The 26,927-nt window shown below is 34.3% G+C and overlaps 1 protein-coding gene across 11 annotated transcripts in view; it reads right to left on the bottom strand.

Moving 5' to 3' along the window:
- The window catches only part of LOC131682902 (histone acetyltransferase KAT6A), a 418,542-nt gene that overhangs the window by 232,209 nt on the left and 159,406 nt on the right, over positions 1-26,927 (bottom strand). The window lies entirely within an intron of this gene.

The following is a 26,927-nucleotide window of genomic DNA, read 5'->3' as shown; positions in this document are numbered from 1 at the left end:
CACTCAGGTTTTTTTTTACGCGGGGGATACGAGCCGCGTAAATGAAAACCGCGCAAATTTCAAAATCCGCGTAAATGAAAACCGCGTAAATTTCAAAATCCGCGTAAATGAAAACCGCGTAAATTTCAAAATCCGCGTAAATGAAGACCACTTAAATTTAAGAATCCGCGATAAAGGGAACCTCATTGATGGATACCGCGTAAATTCCAAAATCCGCGTAAATGAAAACCGCGTAAATTTCAAAAACCGCGTAAATTTCAAAATCCGCGTAAAAAAACTTGAGTGTATATATATATATATATATATATATATATATATATATATATATATATATATATATATATATATATATATATATATATATATATATATATATATATATATATATATATATATATATATATATATATATATATATATATATATATATATATATATATATATATATATATATATATATATATATATATATATATATATATATATATATATATATATATATATATATATATATATATATATATATATATATATATATATATATATATATATATATATATATATATATATATATATATATATATATATATATATATATATATATATATATATATATATATATATATATATATATATATATATATATATATATATATATATATATATATATATGTATTTATATAAAAATCCGATAGGCTGGATGAAATTCGACAAAAAATTCCAGGAGAGAGCTCAGGAAGTAAGAGCTAACGTTGTAGCTTATATTCGTTGAAATATGGATTGCTTTAAGGAGATAGTGGAGGCGGAAATTGTGGCAGGCGCGGGCGGTCGTTTTGGCGGACCACCTGAAGATGAAAAAATCGAAAAATTCCTGGAATGGCTGGAAGAGGATAAAGCTTGGGCGGGTACGGAATCGATAATGGCAGTAGGGAGAATGTTGCAATGTAATGTCAGGGTATACAACCCAATATACGCGCCAGTAGAGGTAGGTGGAGGTAGTGAGGAAAATAGAAAAACTATTCAGCTCTTTTTCAATGGAGTCGATCACTATGATAGCGTGGCAAATAATAGTAATGAGAAGGTAGAGGAGAAAAGAGAAGTGAATAGTGAAGATAACAGAAACAAGAACACAAAAGATAAAATTGTTGAAAAAGAGGTAGTAATGCAAAGAAGTACAGAGAAGAATGATAGCGTGGCAAATGATAGTAAGGAACAGGGAGAAGATCTAAGAGAAGGGAATAGTGAAGATAACAGAAATAAGAACACAAAAGATAAATTTGTTGAAGAAGAGGTAATAATGCAAAGAAGTACAGAGAAGAACAAAAACGGAGAAGTTGAATTGAACAGGAAGGAAGGGAACCACAAAGTTGGAAATGAAAAGAGAGATGCGATTTTTGTAGAATTACAGAGGGGAATTTCAGGATTAAAGTGAGAGCAATGCTTCGAAGCAATTCAAGTTTTTTGTGGGCTGTTAGCCATCAGTTAAGTGGTATTAAACCATATGAAGAAGCATTCAAAGCATTGCCGGAAGCTTTACTAATTGATATTAATAATTATTTAGGTTGGAAAGAGGAAGAGAAAAATACGTTTCAAGTTGATACAGTTTTGTGGCGAACTCTGGCAAATATGATAGTTATTGTAAGCAAAGGAGAGGGAATATCAAGAATTGATCCAGAGGGAATGGAAGCTCAGAATGAAGAAATTAAATTGTTTGTCTATAAATATAACGGCGTGAAACAAGTAGATAGTATTGAAAATATGTTTGAGAAAAGAGTAATTAGTAAAAAGAAGGCCACTATAAAAAACCAACAAAACTGTTCGGATATTTTGAAACTAGCGTCACTTAACGTAAGAGGATGTTGCAGAAAAGAGAAAAGGGAGGAAATCGATGAAGAATTATATAATAATGGAATAACAATAGCAGTTTTGCAGGAGGCAAATGTAGATGGAGTAAAAATCGAAACTCAAAATTATGAATGGACTTTATCTGATAAAAAAATACTACAAATAAATCTAGAGGCCTAGCTATATTGAAGAATAAAAATTCAAATATAACAATAGAAAAAACAATTAACATAAATAAAAACATAATGTCGACCTCGGTGAAAACTGAGTATAATGATGAACTGATTATAGTGAATGTGCACGCACCAAATGAAGGAGCTAACAGTTTCTATGCTGATCTAGGTAGTTATGTAAATGCGAATCCAAAAAAAGATAAAATGATTATAATAGGGGATTTCAACTCACAAATTGGAAGAAACGATTTAGATGAATGTGAAAAGGAATTGTTAGGTGAATTTATAGGGCACGAAATATCGAATGAAAACGGAGATTTTATGAAGATGTTTCTTAGAATGCACAATATGAAAGTGAGTTCAATGAATTTTGATAAAACACTGCTGACAACATGGACAAATGGAACTTCTGAATCCCAAATAGATCATGTTGTAAACAGAGTTGATCCAATGTTTGGAATAAAATTCATTCATTGGACATCGATAAGAACTGATCACAAACTAATAATGGTAGGAATAACAAAAGGAAAAGGAACAGGGAAGCCAAATAAAACATCACTTAAAATCCAAATACAACCTAAAATGCTTCAAGAAGAGAGAACGCAAAAAAGATATCATCAACTTCTAAATAAACAAAACAAAATAAATATTGACAACTTGGATATAACAAAAGCGTACGGGTTATTAGTAGAAAAAGTTAACACTTGTGCAAAAGAAGTACTTATGAACAGAAATAATACAGAAAAGAACACAAAGAAAAAGAAATAATTAAATTCTACAATGAGTTAGAGGATTTTGAAGTTGGAGAAAGAATGAAACGTTCATACAACTATTTGAAACAGTTTACTAGAAGCAAAGCAAACAAAAACCCAATAATCCCAATGAAAAAATGGATAACAGAATTAGAAAATTTCTCAAGACAAACTTTAACAATACCCAATGATCCAGAGAAAAACTAATCGAACCTCCAACAAAAATCGAAATTAGGGAAATAATTCGAAATCTTACAAATGGTAAAGCATCAGGCAAGGATGGAATTAAAAATGAATATCTTAAATATGCGAACGATGAAATAATAGAAGAATTATGGATAATAATAAGGAAAGTATGGGAAACAAATGAAATACCGGACCAATGGAGAGAAGCTCTGCAGATACCTATACCCAAGAAGAAAGCCCCAAAAAATACTGCAGATTTCAGAAGAATAACGCTGAGTAGCGTAGGGTATAAAATTTATGCAACTTGGCTAGTTAGAAGATTAAAGGAATATTCTGGAGAACCGGGATATCATCAAGCAGCATTCGTTAATAATCGGTCAACTGATGATCAAATGTTTTACGTTAGAAGATATATGGAGGCATACTGGAATAGGGGAGAAACAGTGATAGTAGCATTATTAGATATAAAAAACGCTTTTAATCCACCTAACAGTGTGATGAGACATTTCTTATAACTCTTATCACTCTCTTCGGATATTATATCGTTTGAGAACATTTAGAACTTGATGTTTCGCGATGTTTTTGATAACACATACTACATGGGATAGTGGCAGGACTCAGAGAATCGCTCAAATCAGCATAGGACAACATCAGTGCTATAAATCTCAAACCAAATCAATGGGAAAGCGAAAAAATGGCCCATAAAATAGACATTCCAACGAATTATTGTTAATGCTCTGTTAATAAAATATCTAAATTGTGGTGGGAAAACTGAATTTTCCTAAAGGGGTTATTTATTTATCATTCGCATGTATGAAAAAAGCCTTATGTTTACATTTGTGAGTATCGCCCTTTTCACAAAAAAGCGTTGAAATGAAATCGCAGCTCCTGATATCACGTTATCTCTGAAGTGCATGCGTGCATAGTTCCAAATTTTACTTCGACATCGACTTTTTCTAAAGGTGACTTCCCAGTAGTATCCTTGATTTGAATTATTACCGCTAATCCTAATGCCAAAGAACAAATAAAAACGTCTCGAAAACGAACCGTTTGGGAAAATCATCATCATTACTGGAATTTTCATTTTCACGAATCTTTTCGATAGCCTTCCGTCACTTGCGTTAATGCACTGGGTGCACAGTGCTCCGAAAATCTAGCGAAATCGTCTTAGGGCACCAGCGGGTCTAATTCAGAGCTATCTGCGCGGCGAGTTAAATCTGTAAAGAACACTAAAAATTATTTTCCATTCCATACTTTTCAGTTCAGCAATTCGAGAGATCGTACTCACCGCAAGCCATGAAAAATAGACTACGTTGTGAAGCGATGGTCACTATTTATTAAAAAATCACGGTTAAATAAAAAATTAAACTATTAAAAATTTTCAAATAGTTTATAATTTTCACAAACTTATTAGGAAAAATTGTTTAATAAGGTTTCGTAATATTGTGTAGGAAAAAAGCTGAAAATTTCAGTATTTTCTCTATCTGCAACATATAAACCCTTAAGTATACCAATTAATTGGTATACGAATTGGAATAGGTTCGCCAAATTTTGGAAGAAGTCTATAAAATAACCTCTTGAAAGCTACCTAAAAATTGTTGTAGTTCGATGCAATAAAAAAATCATATTTGGCAATTCATATTTGGCTGATACAATTGGGGTGTCAATGTATTACAATAGATATTCAGCATTCGAAGAAGTTTCTTGTGAACGAGTGTAGAACGACTTTGTTTCTACTTACTTGAAGTCAGCGGCGTAGCCAGAAATTCGGTTTGGCGGGGGTTTGGTGAAAATCGATCTTACTGTCCAAACGGCATAATTCCGAAACCATAATTTTTGAAGTTTTAAAATTATGCAGAATTATTTTCCAGAAAATAGTAACAAGGTTCGTGTCTTTAGCGAATTTGTTGCGACTTTATTGTAGTCATGAATATTAACCTGAGAAAATTCACCATAAATACTTCTTGGACGATATACCGTCAAAATTATTTTATCAAATGATGCGCTGTTTAACGTTTGTAAAACTCATCGAAGATACTAAACCTCCGAAATTGGCGGTTTCAAAATGATGTTATCTTGACCTTAAATTACTGTTTTTAAACATTTGACCTATACATACAATTGGTCATACAACAAAAATCAAATGCTCATCAAAATCGATCAGAACCTGCTAGAGTCAAATGGAAATCGTCATTTTTCATAAATTTCTCTCTACATTCGGAAAGTGTTATCCTCGTTATTAATCATATTACGTTTTCGTCTCAACTCGACGATTCCCAAAATAAAAACCTGTTTTACTCCATCTAGTGGTGCACTTGTGCTTTGTCCAGACTACGATTCCATGGCTGGTTATGTTCAATACAATGGTGGGAATGAATATTACATGTTCAGTACGATTTGCACGTACATACAATGGATCGACAGCCACGATCTTGAGATACTATGTGGTACTGAAACATCGCTTGAAACCAGCGGCGGATCATGGAGATCCGAGAGGTCCAGGTCCTGCCGAAAATTTTCAACTGGTTAAGAAATTTTAAATTAGTTTTAATTTTAAAGTAGCAACCCCTCACTGCATACTCCCTCCGGGCCGGTATGATTGACGATTTTTAGAGTGATTGCATAACCTTTCTATATGAGAAAGGCAAAAATGTACCAAAGTCCAAAGAAGTCAATTTTTGTCAAACATCTCAATGTTTCATGCATTTTATGTACGATTTGCACGTACATACAATGGATCGACAGCCACGATCTTGAGATACTATGTGGTACTGAAACATCGCTTGAAACCAGCGGCGGATCATGGAGAAAGATCCGAGAGGTCCAGGTCCTGCCGAAAATTTTCAACTGGTTAAGAAATTTTAAATTAGTTTTAATTTTAAAGTAGCAACCCCTCACTGCATACTCCCTCCGGGCCGGTATGATTGACGATTTTTAGAGTGATTGCATAACCTTTCTATATGAGAAAGGCAAAAATGTACCAAAGTCCAAAGAAGTCAATTTTTGTCAAACATCTCAATGTTTCATGCATTTTAAAGTCATTTGGCATCAAAAATACAAATTTGATTTTGAAAATTTTTCATTTCAGTTTATATGAGAATTTGCTGTGTGATTGCACTCTTCAACTCGTAACTCCGGAACCGGAAGTCCAATCAGTCCAATCAATAAAAAATTCAATAGCAGCCGATGGGAAGGTTGTACCTTTCATTTGAGACTAACTTTGTGTAAATCGGTCCAGCCATCTCTGAGAAACTGAGGTCACATTTTTTCCACATACACACATACATACACACACAGACATTTTCCGATCTCGACGAACTCAGTCGATTGGCATATGACACTCGGTCCTCCGGGTCGGGATTAGATTGACGAATTTTAGAGTGAATGAGAAACATTTTTGGCAAATGTTGAAAGTTATGCATTTTTTTGGTGAGCAGTTCTATGTTTCATAGACATTAAATCTATTTTAACTTCGCTTCCTTTTAAATAAAGACCCTTATTACAATACATTTCTACAAAAACGAGATCAATTTGAAAATAAATCTGAGGATTATGATTGATTACAGAACTCTGGAATTTTCTATTGGAATGTTTTCAGGCAGGAATTTGATATTGATGCTATTAGACAACTGTGAAATCAAAACCAATAGATCAGTTACATATCAGGACCCCATTCCGACAATTTATCAAAAGTTTTAATGATGATAACAACAACAGGTTATCAATCCACGGATCAGATAATTGTTATTGAATTATTGAATTAAATCAGTCTGCATCAATAAATTTTCAACTTCAATCCAATATTTTTTTTGGGTGTTGTGGGGGGGTGTTGTACGGTGTTAAACCCCAAAACCTTCTCTTGGCTACGCCGTTGCTTGGAGTTATTTTTTTCGCTTTTCATTTTCCGATATGTTTCAGATCGATCCGATGGTTATAAGTTAGAAAAATTGCAGTGAGAAGGTTCGCACAAATGAACATTTTTGTACTGATAAGGTATCAAGTTCCTTCCAGACAACTTGGAAGTGTTCGGTGATGATTTCTAGCGGCTGTAGATAGAAAAATGAAATACAAAAGTCGTTTTATCGAAATAATGTTTAGCTTATTTCAATGGATTATTACTATATTGAACAATAAATGGCGACAAAGAGTAATCAACAAACAACAAGCCATAACTTTTAAAGTATTCAAAATAGATATTTGAAGTCTTCAGTAAAGTTATTCGCAAAAGTAAGAGCTACAAATTTGCTGAAGACATCATTTCGATATAATCACTTCCAAGAAAATTTGTGAAAATATCTCACTCATAGGGGGATTAATCAGCAAAAGCACAATTCCAGAAGAAAGGCCATATTACCTCCATTAAATTCTCCGAAGATACTATTGACCTAAAATAAGCCGTTTTGGCGTTAATAATAGATTATATGTTTTTGGTCATATTTCTGGCAATGGGAAATGATAAAAATCTTTCGTCCGCATTTAATGTTAAATATCTCTTTTGATAATAGTCCGATTTCTACAATCTATGGCTTGTTCGAAAGCTATTTGTTAAAGCTGTCTAAAAGCATATAAATTAATCTATATTAATCTATATTGTCAATTTCGGCAGATAATTTAAAAAAACTGCAAGAAACGCCATTTTTACGCATTCAAACATTCATATCTTGGAAACTAAACATCAGAATCAAAAACAAATTAATAGCGTTCATACTGTTTTTTAGTTCTTTCATTTAAAATTGGTTTGGATAAGATCGGTTCAGTCATTGCTGAGAAACACGAATGAGAATTTGTCCGTTACATACACACACACACACACACACACACACACACATACACACAGAGACATTGTCCCAAATCGTCGAGCTGAGTCGATTGGTATATAAGACTCGGCCCTCCGGGCCTCGGAAAAAATCTTGAAAGTTTGAGCGAATTCTATACATTTCTTTTATAAGAAATGTAAAAAGCATTTGACATGGTGAATCTGGATTCAATACAGGAAATACTGTTTGAACTTGGAGTACCGCAACATATAATCAACAGTGTTAGACAGGCAATTAATTATGAGTTGACAAGTATTCTTTGGGAAGGCATAGAAACAGAGAAAAGAATGAAAGGAAAAGGCATTAAACAAGGTTGTCCAATGTCCCCATACATATTCACGTTAATAATCCAGAAAATTTTAAAAGAAGTTAAGGCTAAGTTTCCTTCATTAAATCTACTTGAATTGAATAATAAGCATTTACCTGTTTTTTTAGCTTTTGCAGATGACATATTAATAATAACGAAGTCAGTAAAAGAATTGGACAGCATTGTTAAATTATTAAAAGAAGAATTCAGGAAAGTAGGACTAGAGCTAAATCCAAGTAAAAGTGAAATTATTATTAGGGAACCGTCAACAAACAGAAAACTACCATTAACACTACTGATCGATGGAGACCAAATTAATGTTGTTAAAACGATGAGGTACTTGGGAACATATTTAACGAAAACTTTGGATAGAGCAAATATTACAAGAATTAGGTGTAGACAGGCAACAAACAGTGCAAAGATAGTGATAGAATTTATGAGAAAATTTAAACCAAGTTGGAAAATTGCCAAATTGATTTATATGACAGTGATTTCTCCAGCAATGACATACGGATTAAAAGGAGCAGCTTTATTAAAAAGAAACAGAAAATCAATAGCAAGGTACGAGATTCAAATAATAAAAGAATTATTAAAATATTCCAGAGATAGACCAAGAGGTAGGATTAAAGTATCAAAATTATTTAAAGGTAAAACAGCAGTGAACAGAATAAGAGTATTGCAGCTTAAATATTGGGCACATATTCAAAGAAGGGAAAAGGGGCATCCCCTAAAAATTGATCAACGATTAGAATTTAAAGAAAGGAAAATAGGCAGACCTGCAAAAACTTGGAATAATACAATAATGGAAAATAAAGAAAAAATACCAGAATTATCAGAAACTGAATGGAAAATATTTGCGAGAACAAAAAATAAATTTAACAGAAAGGTGGAAGAGATGTACAACAAAATAGGTAGTGAAGAAGAATCTTGCTCTGAAATTGAGGATACGTAGCTAAATAGGAAATAGGGTATAATTATAAAAATGAATCAAAAGAACAAATAACTATTTTGTAGGGTAGAAAAGGAAAGTTAGAGAATCTGTTAAAAGAAAAGCTTAGTGGCGCGTATATTGGGCTGTATTGGGAGGGGTATAAACAGAATCGAAAAGATGCAGGGTTTTTTACCTAACATACTTGGTTTTCCCTGCCAATAAAAAAAAACAAATAAAAAATAAATAAGAAACAACACAATTATTATTATTATTCGCAAATACTCCTTGATTATAATTATAAGAACACAGAGAAAAGTAAAGAGAAAAAAAGATGAATATATACATATATGTACAAGTATGTGTGTAGATCTGTGTATGTGATATGTATGTAGATGGGCATGGCAATTGAAGCCATCCGTCTGAGGGACGTTCCGTCCGCTAGAGCGCCAAACATGCACTTTGTCTCTCGTAAGATGGTCCAGGTTTCCGCAATTCCAACACATCATGGATATGTCCGGGTCCTTGCAAGCTTCTGCCAAATATCAAACACCTGAAGTAATTCTCCGCTTGTTTATTCACTCGAGAGGTGGACCTCAATTGGCACCCAACCGTAAGTTGCCCTACCTCAAGCGCCTTGTCAGCAGCAGACGACGAAAAAAAAGTCATCCCTGTCTGAGCCCCTACGTACTCCTTAGTTAACCGGATCGTCATGAGCAACTCGACCAGGTTAAAATGTAGCTTCAGTGCACCTTTTAGCTCGTTAACAGTCCTGATATCATCCTGGTCTATACACATAATCACTGTGTACGGGCTTAAGGCTTTAACTTCTGCCCTTTCACCCAGTGATGTGGTAATCTCTTGTATAGTAGAGCTGTTCATCGTGGGGTCCTCCTTCAACTGGAGTATATGTACACAGAAACAAATATTTTGTAATTTTAAGTTTATTTTCATGCACATATTTGGAGCATGAATATAAATGTAAAATTAAGTTTCACCACAAACACACACGACTTGTCGTGCTTTCTTCAACGAATTTTATTATAATTTTACACGTGGATTGAAAATTACAGTTTCTTTAAACGGAAAACCAATGCGCTTCTTATGGATTTTTACTCGAATACTGCTGTAAAATGAATGACATGTAGTATTACATGAATGAAAGTGTAAAATTGTATGCTGTTTTATGCTCCAATTGATTTTAACGTAATTTTCAATCAAATTTTTGATTCAATCGTTGTATGTTTACATTCGTATTGATTTACATGTCGTTTAAATTTCATTATTTTTTGGTGTGTATGTAATTGTGTATATGTGTGTATGTATGTAAACATGTATTACAATGTGTATATGTATGTAGGTATTGTATATGTATGTGTGTATGAATGTATGTGTATATTTTTATGTGTACATGTGTTTATCTATGTATTTTTATTTTATGTGTATATGTGTGTATATGTACATAAAAATGTTCAAAAAATGGTTGCATTATACACGGGATTGTTTTGTAGTGCACATATATAATCTATTAATGTGAAAAACTAATACTTATGGATAGAAGTCAGAGTATAATGATGAACTGATTATAGTGAATGTGCACGCACCAAATGAAGGAGCTAACAGTTTCTATGCTGATCTAGGTAGTTATGTAAATGCGAATCCAAAAAAAGATAAAATGATTATAATAGGGGATTTCAACTCACAAATTGGAAGAAACGATTTAGATGAATGTGAAAAGGAATTGTTAGGTGAATTTATAGGGCACGAAATATCGAATGAAAACGGAGATTTTATGAAGATGTTTCTTAGAATGCACAATATGAAAGTGAGTTCAATGAATTTTGATAGAACACTGCTGACAACATGGACAAATGGAACTTCTGAATCCCAAATAGATCATGTTGTAAACAGAGTTGATCCAATGTTTGGAATAAAATTCATTCGGGCTTCCTGGACATCGATAAGAACTGATCACAAAATAATAATGGTAGGAATAACAAAAGGAAAAGGAACAGGGAAGCCAAATAAAACATCACTTAAAATCCAAATACAACCTAAAATGCTTCAAAAAGAGAGAACGCAAAAAAGATATCATCAACTTCTAAATAACCAAAACAAAATAAATATTGACAACTTGGATATAACAAAAGCGTACGGGTTATTAGTAGAAAAAGTTAACACTTGTGCAAAAGAAGTACTTATGAACAGAAAAATACCTATAACTCCCGAAAGAAAAGCTGCACTGAAAGATCTTAGAAACGCACAAGAGAAACTGAAAAAAGCAAAAGAGGTAGGAATAGACATTGAATGGTATAGAAAGGAAATTAAAATAAAACGGCAGCTCTACAAAGCAAAAATAAAAGAACACAAAGAAAAAGAAATAATTAAATTCTACAATGAGTTAGAGGATTTTGAAGTTGGAGAAAGAATGAAACGTTCATACAACTATTTGAAACAGTTTACAAGAAGCAAAGCAAACAAAAACCCAATAATCCCAATGAAAAAATGGATAACAGAATTAGAAAATTCCTCTGGACAAACTTTAACAATACCAAATGATCCAGTTAAAGAAAAACTAATCGAACCTCCAACAAAAATCGAAATTAGGGAAATAATTCGAAATCTTACAAATGGTAAAGCATCAGGCAAGGATGGAATTAAAAATGAATATCTTAAATATGCGAACGATGAAATAATAGAAGAATTATGGATAATAATAAGGAAAGTATGGGAAACAAATGAAATACCGGACCAATGGAGAGAAGCTCTGCAGATACCTACACCCAAGAAGAAAGCCCCAAAAAATACTGCAGATTTCAGAAGAATAACGCTGAGTAGCGTAGGGTATAAAATTTATGCAACTTGGCTAGTTAGAAGATTAAAGGAATATTCTGGAGAACCGGGAAATCATCAAGCAGCATTCGTTAATAATCGGTCAACTGATGATCAAATGTTTTACGTTAGAAGATATATGGAGGCATACTGGAATAGGGGAGAAACAGTGATAGTAGCTTCATTAGATATAAAAAAAGCATTTGACATGGTGAATCTGGATTCAATACAGGAAATACTGTTTGAACTTGGAGTACCGCAACATATAATCAACAGTGTTAGACAGACAATTAATTATGAGTTGACAAGTATTCTTTGGGAAGGCATAGAAACAGAGAAAAGAATGAAAGAAAAAGGCATTACACAAGGTTGTCCAATGTCCCCATACATATTCACGTTAATAATCCAGAAAATTTTAAAAGAAGTTAAGGCTAAGTTTCCTTCATTAAATCTACTTGAATTGAATAATAAGCATTTACCTGTTTGTTTAGCTTTTGCAGATGACATATTAATAATAACGAAGACAGTAAAAGAATTGTAGACAGGCAACAAACAGTGCAAAGATAGTGATAGAATTTATGAGAAAATTTAAACCAAGTTGGAAAATTGCCAAATTGATTTATATGACAGTGATTTCTCCAGCAATGACATACGGATTAAAAGGAGCAGCTTTATTAAAAAGAAACAGAAAATCAATAGCAAGGTACGAGATTCAAATAATAAAAGAATTATTAAAATATTCCAGAGATAGACCAAGAGGTAGGATTAAAGTATCAAAATTATTTAAAGGTAAAACAGCAGTGAACAGAATAAGAGTATTGCAGCTTAAATATTGGGCACATATTCAAAGAAGGGAAAGGGGGCATCCCCTAAAAATTGCTCAACGATTAGAATTTAAAGAAAGGAAAATAGGCAGACCAGCAAAAACTTGGAATAATACAATAATGGAAAATAAAGAAAAAATACCAGAATTATCAGAAACTGAATGGAAAATATTTGCGAGAACAAAAAATAAATTTAACAGAAAGGTGGAAGAGATGTACAACAAAATAGGTAGTGAAGAAGAATCTTGCTCTGAAATTGAGGATACGTAGCTAAATAGGAAATAGGGTATAATTATAAAAATGAATCAAAAGAACAAATAACTATTTTGTAGGGTAGAAAAGGAAAGTTAGAGAATCTGTTAAAAGAAAAGCTTAGTGGCGCGTATATTGGGCTGTATTGGGAGGGGTATAAACAGAATCGAAAAGATGCAGGGTTTTTTACCTAACATACTTGGTTTTCCCTGCCAATAAAAAAAAACAAATAAAAAATAAATCAGAAACAACACAATTATTATTATTATTCGCAAATACTCCTTGATTATAATTATAAGAACACAGAGAAAAGTAAAGAGAAAAAAAGATGAATATATACATATATGTACAAGTATGTGTGTAGATCTGTGTATGTGATATGTATGTAGATGGGCAGGGCAACTGAAGCCATCCGTCTGAGGGACGTTCCGTCCGCTAGAGCGCCAAACATACACTTTGTCTCTCGTAAGATGGTCCAGGTTTCCGCAATTCCAACACATCATGGATATGTCCGGGTCCTTGCAAGCTTCTGCCAAATATCAAACACCTGAAGTAATTCTCCGCTTGTTTATTCACTCGAGAGGTGGCCCTCAATTGGCACCCAACCGTAAGTTGCCCTACCTCAAGCGCCTTGTCAGCAGCAGACGACGAAAAAAAAAGTCATCCCTGTCTGAGCCCCTACGTACTCCTTAGTTAACCGGATCGTCATGAGCAACTCGACCAGGTTAAAATGTAGCTTCAGTGCACCTTTTAGCTCGTTAACAGTCCTGATATCATCCTGGTCTATACACATAATCACTGTGTACGGGCTTAAGGCTTTAACTTCTGCCCTTTCACCCAGTGATGTGGTAATCTCTTGTATAGTAGAGCTGTTCATCGTGGGGTCCTCCTTCAACTGGAGTATATGTATGTAATTGTGTGTATGTATGTAAACATGTATTACAATGTGTATATGTATGTAGGTATTGTATATGTATGTGTGTATGAATGTATGTGTATATTTTTATGTGTACATGTGTTTATCTATGTATTTTTATTTTATGTGTATATGTGTGTATATGTACATAAAAATGTTCAAAAAATGGTTGCATTATACACGGGATTATTTTGTAGTGCACATATATAATCTATTAATGTGAAAAACTAATATTTATGGATAGAAGTCAGATCTTCCTCCAATTACAGCTCCTTGGAGATCTCCGATGGAACAACTTACACAAGTCCAACGGGCAGTGACACCAGACTAAAAAAACGGAAGCGCTGAGGAAAACACGGAGTCTATCAGTTTTTTTTGTTACTATTTCCCCTTTTCTTTCTTAAATAAGCAGGAATTCAAGAAATGTGGATGAGAGTCAAAGGAGACATAAATGGGAGATAGGAATGAAGGTAGAAAACTGCAAAAATGGTAAGTTTTATAGTACACATGTGTTATGTTATGTGTTATATATATATATATATATATATATATATATATATATATATATATATATATATATATATATATATATATATATATATATATATATATATATATATATATATATATATATATATATATATATATATATATATATATATATATATATATATATATATATATATATATATATATATATATATATATATATATATATATATATATATATATATATATATATATATATATATATATATATATATATATATATATATATATATATATATATATATATATATATATATATATATATATATATATATATATATATATATATATATATATATATATATATATATATATATATATATATATATATATATATATATATATATATATATATATATATATATATATATATATATATATATATATATATATATATATATATATATATATATATATATATATATATATATATATATATATATATATATATATATATATATATATATATATACAAATTGAACCAATATACTAAATACGCGTCGATTTCCTGCTTAAATGGAATCGAAAGTTTTACTGCAATGTTACAATCCAATTGATACAAACATTACAGTAAGGCGGGGCTAGTTGATGGAATGATGACCTCGGAACATGGCTGGCTCTGTACACGAAATGGGTCATCGGAAAGTCAATTGAGCTAACACCTTCCTAAATCCGTGAACCAAGTTATTTGCATGAATGTCTAAATACATGCAAACATCTTTTTTCTGTAAATCACTACCAGCTAGTGGGAGATAGAAAGGTTAACACACACACACACTACCGAATTGAAATCACCACCAATGATGACAGTGTTCGTAGCATTATAGAAGTAGTATGGTAAAACTGCTTTGTAGAAATTTTCCCTTGCGTTGCGATTTTGAGTTCCCGATGCTGCGTACACATTAATGAAAGTTACGTTATATTTTCGGGAGTGTTTTATATTGAAGGGAAAGTTATTGGCAGTTGACAATCAATAGTTTTGGACATTTTCAATACACAGGGGGTTCGACGATGTGTCGGAATGGATTTTGTTCAACTTTTGGGGAGTTTATTATATTGAAGAAGCTATTGGTAAGTGAAAATCAATAGTTTTGGGCATTTTCAATGTTCCGTCGGTGGGTCAAAATAGCAATTTTTCCACCTTTTCATGAACTTTTTATAAAGTATTAGTTGGGTGATTAATCCCTCTAAAGCTGAAAAGCAAGTTTTTGTTTGGTCATTCATGAAAATAAAAAAAAAACTATTTGGCAAAGTTGTTGAGAATATCTTAAGTATTAACTTCGCTGAAGAGACTATGTGTCTATCTGTCGATTTTAATATACATTTGTGAAGATTTCATTGATATACCCCTGAAAATTACTTTTTTTAAATACTTTTCCTGGTAATTTTGTAGAATTTCAAAATGTTCCACGATTTTGTTCTGCGTAAGAAAATACAGAATTTTTGTAATGTAAGTTTATTTGTATCTCTTACAACTTAGAAGTTATCGAACGTTTTAGTGTCCAAAAAGCAATATTTTGGTATGGAAGCCGCAAATTTCCGCAGACGAAGCTATCGCATTACGAGACTGTAAAACAAACACTATCAAAACCGTTTGGTGGGCTCTAGCCTACGTTCAAGTCAAATTCGAGTAATCCTTCTTTAGCATATTTTTCTAATATTAGAGATGCAAAATTTACAAAAATAAAAATACTGTAAGACTTCCTTAAGGGAAATTTTTACTAAATGATCAGAACGGGTTATGAGGCTTTATTGAGGGACTAAAGAAGAATATTTTAACCGCTGCGGTTTATTAAAAAGAAAGAAAAAATATGTTTGCGTTTCGACTTCGTCTCTTCAGAACCAGAAAAAATATGTGCCGATTTTGTCAATGTTATCGTTTCACCAGCCTAAAATTCACCAAGGGGCTGATAAAAACGGGTCTTCGCTGTATTCAAAAAACGACTAAAACTCTATTATGATGCCGTTTATAAATTACACTACATATTTAAGGGTAACAGAAGGAAGCATGAAGCATCTTGTTACATAGTGGAGAGAAGAAACGGAGGAGGGGGCTAAAAGCTTCCCAACTAGAAAAGGAAATAAAACATTGGAAATATGTATATTGTCCTATTTAAAATTTAAAATCTTCTAGTTTAAATTAAAATTATTATAAAATCTGTTAATCGCCACACTACATGAATGTGTAGTGTAATTTGTGAATGGTCTAATAATAGTGGTTTAGTAGTTTTTTTTAAATATATGTTTTTGCGTGCTAAAATACTAATTACACAACAGCTCAAAATTTGTTCTTCATGGTCACAACAATTTTGATGACCTTTTTGCCGCTTGGAAACACTGTGCACCTGGGACTCTTCAGTGCATCAACTTACTCGAAAAGCTGAAAAAATCCATTTTTACACATCGTTGGACCCTTCTACGTATTGAAAATGTGCAAAATTATTGATTTTACCTTTTTTTTTATTATTACCAAAAACTTTTTATTTTTATTTATTTTTTTTTTTATTATTACCAAAAACTTTTTCTTCAATATAATACACTTTCCCGAAAAGTTGAAAAAATTTCATTTTGACGTATCGTCGGACCCCACTGTGCATAGAAAATGTCCAAAACAATTGATATTCAACTGCCAATGTCATTCAATAACTATTTATTTCTCAACAATTGAAAGTTAACCGCATCAACTTCAACTCCCATAAACAGGAAAGTAACGCAAAACGTATCGCGATAACCGATGAACCGACGATGACGATGAATCCGACGATATAATTATCGACGATGACGATGAATCCGACGATATAATTATCGACGATAACGATGAAGGCGACGATACTTTATCGTTAACGAAGTTTCCGATGACGATACATTATCGTTAACGAGTAACGCCGATAAATTATCGTGAAAAATGTATCGTCTGAACAACCCTGATCATATGATGTAACAATTGAAGTTTTATAGCACGCTACAAGTGCAATCTAAGTTTTATCAGTGGCTACAAAACTATCATAAAACCTCGATTGTTACTAGGGATGTGTTGCTTCGACGGGACATATACTGTCCAAAATGCTTACCGTCGAAACTGGCGACGCGGCTGACATTTTCGTTCTATGCAGGGTGCCATCACAACCGGTGGACGCTTGCGTACGTTTTCCCCGACTGGACAGATAGTCGCTGGGTGTCGATACGGTGGCGCGGTGAGTATGGAGAGATGGAAACAGGGAATCGAAAGATGCTGCTTTCACATCCAGTTTGTTGCTGCTGCAGACGGCGAAGATAGTCGAATTTTGCCTGACGACGAGCGCTTGCGTAATCATTTTATTGTTACACAATCGAGACGGATAGTTGATGAGTGCAGTGAAGTAACACTGTATTCTGCATTTGTTTCTGTTTCGCTGACACGACGAATAGCAACAGGGCTTAGCGGCAGCGGGGGAAGCTGGGAACGGTGGAAACTTGCTGAGGGTGGTAGTATCATTTGTTGCTTCGACGGGACATATACTGCCCAAGATGCTTACCAGGACAGCCAAAATTTCTGCTTCCGGATAAAATTTGTTGTTTCGGTGTTGAGACGCATAGCAGGTCGATTTTTCATCACGAACTGTGAATGTGTGCAGCTGCATTTCGTTGTTGAACCGACGGGGCAGGTCAGAGGATTACACTGTGATGTATTTTCTGCTGCGCAGTAATGGCATTTCACCCTAGTGATGCACTGGCGCGTAAGTGTGATGCCTACACAGAGGATACAATGATCACACGCCACAGAAAAAAAAGCAGAACGCTCTTTCTTTCGGAGCTGTATAGACCGATTTCAAGTGTGCGCTGGTGTTGAGGTAGTTGGGTACGAGATAACCGTGCTCTCTTGCTCTTCAAATTCTCTGTGGCGCGCTCAGATAAAGTCACCACCGCGCGCGCCCCAGAGTCGCTGTGGTGTATTCACTGGCGTGTATTCACTGGCGTGTGATCTTTGGTTTGTTTTCGTCTTACAAGCGGCAGTGCGGATGAAATTGATTTGATTTGCACAGGTTGTTGCGTTGTGTTGTGTGGATGGTGGTGACTTATTTCAAGCTTATATGATTTTCTACTGAAGATTCCATACAAGTTGCTTGGTAAAGCGAACGAGTTTATAAAGTATTGTTACACTACCTGCAAAACTCAAAGTACTCGGTCCTCGGAGCAAATTGGGAAAACTTTTTACGTATCATCGTATAGACAGTTTTATAATGACCAGAGGCCCCTGATATGCAAACTCGTGTTATAAGTATTAATAGTTTTATTATAACTTAATCTTACAAGTTTAAACAGGCTTGACGCTTGTGGCGATAAATAATTTACATACAACATCACAATTGAGCGTACACCCGTTGTTCATTTGTCTATTATTTTGCGTGGAAGTGTTTCAAGAGCATGTGAGCTAGGAAGGGGATTCTGCGCGTCAATGAGCGAAATAAATTGGCTCAGTTTCGGGGTCAAGAAAAAAGGCCACTAGTGTTCACGCTTATTTTAAATGTACAATGAATCATGTGTTCCATAAAAGGATGTTATAAATGGGTCAGCAGCAACAATGTTTATTATACGTATTCTAGATTTTTGCGTCAGTTAGTATTTTAGACTGTAATTATAACGCACGGATTCATTGCACGTAATATCAACAGCAAAACAGAGTATTAGGTATCTGCTAGTATCTGTCGGAATCTCTGTCAATCTCTATGAAATTTTCGTATTTTCAAGTAACAAGTAAGGTGTTTCCTCAAGTTTAAACAAGCGATTTTTGTGTGATAAATTATTCCTCATTATAACTTTCTTGAATGAGGTGTTTTATCATAAAGGTACTAGGAAAGGAACAATGAAAAGTTCCAATTGCAAGCTTGGAAATTTGCTGAAAAAAACAGTTGAAAAAAATTGCGTTGAATTTTGAGCTCCTTTGCACATATAGTTGAGCTAATGTATCTATAGTTGCATGTCCCATAGGAGCCGTAATTAGCAATGGCTACATTAATGATACATGGTAGTGGTAATGGTACAAGAAGTTTCACATACATAAATTGGTTAATAAACAATCTTAACATTTTTTTTATCATTTTTGGGATTAAAAGCTTTCGTTTAATATATTGACATCGCCCATAGAACTTTTCATCGATTTTTTAGCAGAATTTTCACTCAAATATTCTAGTTCTTTGCACTCATACCAAAGATACGTTGAACGATTTCACATATTTGCAATTGAAATTCAAGCGCAATTCATAAGCCACGTAGAACAACTTTCAACATTCTGCTTTTATTGCACTATATTATTAGTCTAACTAATGCTATCGTTGTAATGCAGTACAAGTGTAGATTTTCAAAAATTTTATATTAGAATTAGAACGAAATATTTTTTTGTATCGCTACGTCGCTCGAGAATAGCCAAAAAAGCGTAAAATATTTGGCTTTTACTGACCCAAGCATGACTAAAATGCGACTCACTCCTAAAGTGCAGAACTAATAAACTATTACGTACTTACTTTGTTAGCATTACTAGAGCATTCGAAATTGATAAATTTTGAGAAGAAAATGGAATATGTTGAGGATAATTAGTATTGTCTGATATAATATTACTAAATATCCATAAAAACTTATTTCATCATGAATAAAATCCTATACTTCTGTTTATCAGAAAATTTGAATCACCTAATTGGACTAAGAATAAAAATGACGGAAGTATACTCGATTCGAAGTGTATGCATGAATACATACATGTGAATTGATTAATATATGTATAGAATACGAAGTTTACGTTAATTTTTGGCATAAACGTAGATCGTATTCCTTTTTCGGATCGAAAGGAAAACAAAAGCACATCCTCACGTCACGAAATCAACTATAGGTTCAAGGTTTACACAAGAAGATTTTTATTCGGTGAGGTCATAAACATCCTCTGATACATAAACTTAATATTATAAGTTTTACAAATTATAAAATCACGGTAAACAGATAAACGTTCCTTGGAACAATTTAGTATGTACTGCAAAGACGGTGGATTTGCCATTTTGAACTTCTTTGCTATACTCGTACCCGAACATGTTGGGTTTTAATTTTAATTCTCTCTCTTGTTAATCCATCGCGTGGAAATTCGAGAGAAAACCAACTAATTTATTTAAATGATGGCACAGAAGAAAAATGCCGTCCAGAACTAATTATTGAGGGGTTACACCACTATAGAGCACGAAAAATAGGCATATTTCGGGAATTTATCTTGACGCAATAATTTGATGAATCGAGATCTTGTTTAACTTTCCGGCAGTGCACGCTGCTCTGAAAATCTAGCAAAATCGTCTTAAAGCATCAGCGGCTGCTCGTTCAGTGGGCCATAAGCGCGACTTCCGGAGGGTTAATGATATATATATATATATATATATATATATATATATATATATATATATATATATATATATATATATATATATATATATATATATATATATATATATATATATATATATATATATATATATATATATATATATAGATAGATATATATATATATATATATATATATATATATATATATATATATATATATATATATATATATATATATATATATATATATATATATATATACTCAGGTTTTTTTTTACGCGGGGGATACGAGCCGCGTAAATGAAAACCGCGTAAATTTCAAAATCCGCGTAAATGAAGACCACTTAAATTTAAGAATCCGCGATAAAGGGTATACCGCGTAAATTCCAAAATATATATATATATATATATATATATATATATATATATATATATATATATATATATATATATATATATATATATATATATATATATATATATATATATATATATATATATATATATATATATATATATATATATATATATATATATATATATATATATATATATATATATATATATATATATATATATATATATATATATATATATATATATATATATATATATATATATATATATTTATTTATAATTAATTAATATCAACAGACACAGTGTGGTCCTAATGATAATTTCTTAATCTATTTAAAAAGTCAACATGTAATCTGCTACGTGGAATGTGAAGATCGAACTCGGATGACACTCTGTTGAAGGTCCGCTGCAAACCAATGATGGCACCGTTTACTCCATAGTTAGTCCGGCGAAGAGGTAATCGGAGGAATAAATTATTGCGAAGGGCGCGAGGGCGAACATTCATATTTATCGCACTGAGAAGCTCGGGGCAGTCAATTCGATCTTGCAAAATATCCGAAATCGTCATAGCACGGAATAGATCCCGTCGCACTTGCAATGTATCGAGTCCAATAAGCAAACCCCGGCTTTCATAACTTGGCAGCTGGTGAGGATTGCTCCAAGGCAATCGACGAAGGGCACTGTCTCAATTCGATGGACACCGTTGAGATAATGAGGGTTCCACACAACTGAACAATATTCCAGAGTTGATCGAACGAGTGAGCAGTAGAGAGATTTCAAGCAGTAAATATCTGAAAAGTGCTTAGATATTCTCATTATGAACCCCAAACAGCGTGATGCCTTTGCGACAATATAGCTGATATGCTGTTTAAACGTCAGTTGTTCATCGAGAAAAACTCCGAGATCTTTGACGCAATTCGCTCTGTCAATTGTGGATTCAGCTAGACAGTAATTGAATCGAATTGGCGTTTTTTTCCTCGAGAACGTAATGACCGTACATTTCTTGGGGTTTAGGGTCATTCGGTTGATCTCGCACCATTCCGCAAAGGTTTCCAGTTGGCGTTGAAGGAAAGCTGCATCATCAGTATTCCGTATTCTATGGTATAACTTGAGGTCGTCGGCGAAAGACAACCGTGGTCCTTCTAAACAAAAGTTAACGTCGTTGAAATACAGAAGAAAAATCAATGGACCGAGATGGCTGCCTTGCGGAATACCAGATGAAGCAAAGAACTCTTCGGATACACAATCACCTATCTTGACTGCTAGACGACGATCACTGAGATACGATTGCATCCAACGGAGAATATTAGTACCAAAGCCAAGTCTATCCAATTTTGCCACTGCAATAGCGTGATTTATCTTGTCAAAAGCAGCTGAAAGATCCGTGTAGATAACATCAGTTTGAAGGCCGTCCGACATAGCATCTGTAACATATGTTGTGAACGACAGAAGATTCGTAGATGTTGAACGTTTCGGCATAAATCCATGCTGAGTCTCGGAGATATACTGTTTGCAGTGGCTGGAGATGGGTTCCAACACAGCCATTTCAAACAGCTTAGGAATTGCGCTTAGCGTTGTAATACCACGGTAATTGTCAACTACCTTTTTATCACCTTTTTTGTGAACTGGAAACATGAAGGAGGATTTCCAGAGTTCGGGAAATACTCCGGTTGATAGCGACAATTGAAACAGATGACAAAGAGGTTCAATTAGACCGGCAGAGCATTTTTTTAGAATAATAGTTGGTATACCATCTGGGCCTGCCGAGGTTGAAGCCTTCATTTTGCTAATCGCCAGTTGTACCATATTATTGTCGATATTGATAGAGTTCAAAGACTGGTATGATTGAGGTACATTGAGAGCCGCGCGTGAAGCCTGGGTCGGTGTCAGTTTCTCGTTGGAGAAAACACTCGCGAACTTTTCAGAGAATAGTTGGCAGATCTCCTGTAAACTAGAGCTCATACGTCCTCCATAGCTCATCGTTGAAGGCAACCCGGATTCCTTTCTTTGCTCGTTTACATGCTTCCAGAATGTTTTAGGTTCGGACTTCAACTTATGTTGCACGTTTCGCAAGTAATCGGCATGGCAACGCTTCGATGTCTTTTTATAGACTTGGTTAACATGAACGTAGTGTTGTCGCAGCACGTAGCCCCCAAACTTGGAGTACTTCTTCAGAGCGGCTCTTTTAGTCGCTTTTAACCGTCTCAGCTCGGCAGTGTACCACGCTGGGTGCTTAGATTGAAGGCCACTTCTTTTGGGTACATAGCGATCGATAGCATAGCTCATAACATTGGAGAAGGTCTGCACTGCAACGTTGACATAATCATTGTCGAGAATTTCAGTCCAGTGGATATTCGACAGGAAGTCAATAATGCTATTATAGTTGGATTTTCTAAAATTATAGCTGACGGTGTCAGAAGCATTGCAGTCATGCTTCACTCGAATCGCTTCAAGCAATATATGCAGGGGAGGGTGATGTCTAACAGTCTTTACCAGGGGGAACGGTGCTGCGGTAACTTTTGGCGCGTAGTCAGATTTGCTCGAAAAACAGAGATCAAGGATTCTGTTGTTCTCGTTCACCACATTATTCGTTTGGCGCAGCAGATTTAGACTGTAGCAGTCAAGCAAACTGGTGATACCAGCATGAAAAGATGACAATTCGGGATCAGCGAACATAAATCCGTCAGAAGCAGAGCGCCATTTTAATCCGGAGAAATTGAAATCACCAACAATCAGGATCTCATCAACCGGGCTTGCTTGAGCGGAAATCCGTTCCAGTGACTCAGTATGTGAATCAATCAATGTCGAATCGCGAGTGCGGTCCGGTGGAAGATAAACCACGCAAAGAAAAAGTGCGTAGCCAGCCAGTTTGATCCGCACCCACACCTGCTCGACACAGACCCCCAAAGTATCGTCAATCAGTTGCGCTTTCAATCGACGATGGATAGCCACAAGTACCCCGCCGCCGGTAGCCTTGAGACTGTTACGTGAGCTGCGATCAGTTCGGAAAACATCGTAGTTGGCACCAAATGCTTGCACTGACAGAGTGCTATCGCTAAGCCACGTCTCTGTGAGGGCGATTATGTCGAAGCATTCATCCGAACTTGCTACCAAATAATCTTCGATTACTGAATTCATACCACCGGCATTCTGGTAATATATTTGTAGGTTTGAATGCCGCGATTGATTGCCGTTGGTATCGATTTGGAAGACCCCTTCACCACTCCTGCACACAGGACCGGGACGACTGGTGAACGCTGGCTGCAATGGCTCGACTGTGGCAGGGGGATCTAGGGCTTCCATAGTGCTAGCAGCAGTGCGTCCCAGGGTGCGATGAGTCATACCAGCATAGCATAGAGTGCTTAGTCCTTCTGTGATCGTTGTAGAGCCGAATGTGCTATGAAGAGACGTGCTCGTTACGATGGGATCCAAATTTTGTTTTTGACATTGAAGATTCACAGCGGCGGTAGAGTTGTGTTCATCAGCAGACTGTAAGTGAAATTTACATTGAGGGCGTGCAGCATCTTGTATTGCTTCGGAAGGACATATACCCTTCTTGGCTTTACCTGACACAGAAGAAGTCGCCGATTCGCCAGGTAAACCTAAATCGCTCGCCGGGATACAAGAAGTTGGACAGATGAGTTTATCCGGAACAGCTTGGCGCTACTGTTCACCACCAGATGGATTCTTCTCCGCCGTAATCCTGATGATAGGTCGTTGGATTTTTGAATTGGTCACAAATTCACGAAAGTAGATGTTCTCCGGCCAAGAGTCTTTGGACAGAGCCTTATCCCTGTATGATTTGCTAACGCCAACTTTGAAAGTAATGAAGCTCAAAGTTGAGAGATCCTTGTCCTTAGGAACTAGACGAACTATTCTCGGTTGCAGATTCTCCCCCAGACAATCTTTCACAAGGGTAGAAACTTCATCATCCGTCGTGCTGGGATCGAATGCTGACAAGTAAACCCATAACAGCTCCTCAGGTGGTGAAATTGTTTTTATTGTTTCAAACGCAGCTTTGGATCCACGAATATTTGGAATTTTTGTTTTGAGCGAATCATCTTCCCGTTTGCGCTTAGGCGTGTTTGAAACTGGATTATATTCAGCAATTCGATTCCAAGGCGTTATAGTTGGGGATAGCGGTTTTGAGTCAACTTTAACCGAGAGAGCTTTGACGACATCTTTCAAATCAGCTATGTCGTTCTTTATAGATTTCAGAGAATTGTTGTCAGGCACTATGTCGCAACAACGCGAAGCCATTCTACGAAAATTATCATTCGAGAATAAGTCAGCACAGCCGTCGCACATCCAGAATAGATTCCGTGGGTGGGTTCCCAGGACGTCACGAACATCATAATCCATCTTGACGCATATCATGTGGAACGAATTTCCGCAGTATCCACGACATGTTATTCGATCAGAATCATTAACCACTTTCGAGCAGTTCTTACAAGCCATGCTGTTGATGTAGAAATAACGCCTAGCGGGTATGCAATATGCGCAGGAAAACGCTAACGGGTAACGTGCGTCAATGGAAGCGAACTTGCACGCAACGTGCGACAACTCAACTACCCACCAGCAGATGTCGCTTTTGGCGAAAAAATTGAGCGTAACGTCTGTGCAGTGATAATGTCAAATGAAAACAAAAATCACAACCAAAAACAATCACTTTCACGAATCACACTGGTAGATATAATCGTGCTTGAAGTCACGAAATTTCAATGCACACGTACTACCGAATAAAACGATATACAGATAAAACGAGAATAAAAATAATCGCGAGTGTAAAACACTAAAAAATCAAAAAAAAAACTATCAGCTCTACTGACGACCGGAATATAGCAAACAGTGATGCCAATATATATATATATATATATATATATATATATATATATATATATATATATATATATATATATATATATATATATATATATATATATATATATATATATATATATATATATATATATATATATATATATATATATATATATATATATATATATATATATATATATATATATATATATATATATATATATATATACAGGGTGTTTGGTTCATGGTTAAGAATCTCTCGGGGGGTGATAGACTGCCATATTTGGAGAAAAAAATTGTTCTACACATACCATCAAATCTCAACCGTTACAGAGTTATTGAACTTTTTGTGTAAAAACTTATATGTCTTAAAATACCTCTAACTTTAAAAGTATACTTTGTATTTTAAATATTTCAGTTCCATTCGAAAGATGAGAAAATTGTGCATTGAGTGATGCCCTTACATGTTTCAGCTAATGAGATTAAGTAGCCTTTTCAAAGTAATTTATTGAAAATTAAACAATTTTGAACGGTTTTTCGTTCATTTCTTGAAAATCCTTATAGTTAACCTCATCATTTTAATAATTCAGATTGTTAGTCTTGACGAGCTGCTTAATTCGTTCTTTGACATGATACACTTACCTTTTCTTATTTTCATGATTTTGGGTTACTCAACTTTGATATTTTTATCTCATTTTCACTAGTACCAGCTCTAATTGAAAAATTATGGCACTTATTGTACTGTTTTTCTTTTTATTCGAAAGCCAGGAAAATTTTACAGTGAAAAATGTAGTAATACCTTTCAGTTAAGTGAATTTAGTATTCTTTTAAAAGTAAATTAGTTTAAAGTTAGTTCTAATATTAGCATTTTCGTGAATTTTCTTAAAATAGTAAATAATAAACATCACCATTATTATCATGGAAATAATGCATCTCAGCAAGTTCTACAGATCTTTCTTTGACTCCATTCAATTATCTCTTTTGGTTTCGACGCAAAATCGTTTTTATCACATCGTTTCATATGGAAAA

This window comes from Topomyia yanbarensis, chromosome 2 (assembly GCF_030247195.1).
Source record: "Topomyia yanbarensis strain Yona2022 chromosome 2, ASM3024719v1, whole genome shotgun sequence".
NCBI lineage: Eukaryota > Metazoa > Arthropoda > Insecta > Diptera > Culicidae > Topomyia > Topomyia yanbarensis.
Note: the sequence above shows the minus strand (reverse complement) of the source record. Positions and strands in the feature narration are given on the sequence as shown.